This window comes from Pinus tabuliformis, chromosome 7, assembly GCF_031772625.1.
Source record: "Pinus tabuliformis cultivar Carrire ecotype Pingquan chromosome 7, CPIR1, whole genome shotgun sequence".
NCBI classification, from domain to species: domain Eukaryota; kingdom Viridiplantae; phylum Streptophyta; class Pinopsida; order Pinales; family Pinaceae; genus Pinus; species Pinus tabuliformis.
The window spans coordinates 818,353,206-818,355,134 of NC_142293.1; the positions used below are offsets into that span (position 1 = coordinate 818,353,206).

The 1,929-nt window shown below is 36.3% G+C and overlaps 1 pseudogene; it reads left to right on the forward strand.

Annotated features, from left to right (window-relative positions):
- Positions 1 to 551: 551 nt before the first annotated feature.
- Positions 552 to 1,224, forward strand: LOC149250111 (isopentenyl-diphosphate Delta-isomerase I pseudogene; annotated as a pseudogene).
- The last annotated feature ends 705 nt before the right edge of the window (positions 1,225 to 1,929 follow it).

The following is a 1,929-nucleotide window of genomic DNA, read 5'->3' on the forward strand; positions in this document are numbered from 1 at the left end:
TAGTGAGCCTTGTGATGGGTCATTTTTTATTTTAGTGTCAGCTGAGCTGAAGTGCGTGGATGAAGGAACTGATATGTTGAATCCCATATGGAGTGTAAAGGAGCAGCTGCAGTGGAAAGTGTGAAGCATTGCATGTCTCCTTTGCTTTGTTGAGTTGTTGTTGTGGTGTAAGTAGCCACCTTGAAATGCATCCTTTGTGTTATTCAGTTGTTGTGGTGGTGTAAGTGGCCACGTTGGCATGCAGCTTTGGTCAATGAGTTCAATGAGTGGGATAAATATTTTCTCAAGCATTTTTTACATTGGTATTTTTGATAATCCTCTATTCGGAAGTATTTTTAGGTCAGGTAATTTGATTCAGGTAGTATTTTTTATTCAAAAGAATTATTCGATAAAAAAATGGTTTTATTGATGACCATGAATATTAGGAGGTGCAATCTATTCCACGTGTTCCTGCAATCATTGAGGGAAGAACTTGCTTCTCCCAAAACCCAATTGTTAGAAATTTGATTGGATCTACTTCTAAGATCATTGTGACAGTGAAGGGTATCACCATGGATGTTGTTCAAAGGTCACTCATGTTCGAAGATGAGTGCATTTTGGTGGATGAAGAGGATCATGTCATTAGCCATGACTCAAAATACAATTGTCAGTTGATGGAGAAAATAGATTCAGAGAATCTATTGCATAGAGCTTTCAGTGTGTTTCTATTCAATACATAATATAAATTTCTTCTTCAGCAATGTTCTTCAACAAAGGTAACATTCCCTTTAGTATGGACAAATACATGTTGTAGCCATCCTCTCTATAGGGAGTTTGAGCTCATTGAGGAGAACAATTCAGGGGTCAGAAATGTAGCCCAAAGGAAGTTGTATGATGAACTAGGCATTGTTGTAGAAGATGATCCAATCGGTCAGTTTGTGCCACTTGGTCTCATACTTTATAAGGCTCCTCCCCATGGAAAGTGGGGAGAGCATGAATTGGATTACCTTGTTTTCATTATTCGGGATGTTGCCTTGCATCCTAATACGGAAGAGGTTTCTGATGTTAAGTATGTAAGAAAAGAGCATTTGAAGGAGCTCATAAGGAAATCAAGAAAGGTGAAGATGAAACTACACCAACAAATGAACAAGCATGGACCCTTTAGCAAGAAGGCAAAAATGAAAGCTTTGTTATCAAATTTTTAATGTACTGTTGTAAGCCTAGCTGAGACTGAGATCAGCATGAAAGCTAAAGTATAGGTCATGACTAAGGGAGGTGTTAGAAAATCACGAAGTCATCCGTCCATGTTCATATGACGAGGAGTCATCGGTGTGAGTCAGGGAGGAATTAATAGTCAGCAGGAGTTCATAAGGTTTAGGTAGATAATAAATATAGTCAATGCAATCCCTGTAGATTCTCCGACTGAACTGATGTATAAATTTCAAGGAATAAAATGCAATTATCAAGATCTCAGTCAAGTCTTCAACTATAAAAAAGATAGTCCCACTCGACTTGCAAAATGATTACATAACACGACTACCACTCAGCAACACTTAGATATACTTTATACAACGAATTTGGATAATCACAATAGGTTGTGTAATTCCATTGATCAAGGCCTCTTGGATTAAAAGTTCGTGATAGTATTATCCGTGCCGCAAGGCAGTCGATATTGCATTGGATTTTTTGTCAAACCCATATTAGTTTGGGTTTGAACAAAAAAAATTGCAAAAAATTCTAAAGTATAACATTACACATTGAAATATATGATTGTTTTAAAATAATTTAATTTATTATATTGAACTTGAATGGATATTAAGTTAAACATGTTATTGTGCATTGCCTCTCTTAATGTGCCCATTACCTCTATTAATTAACTAAAAAATACAGAAATCACATCAATATATATACAAGAAGCTGCTTGAGCATTTAGGATGCATACTGCCTCTC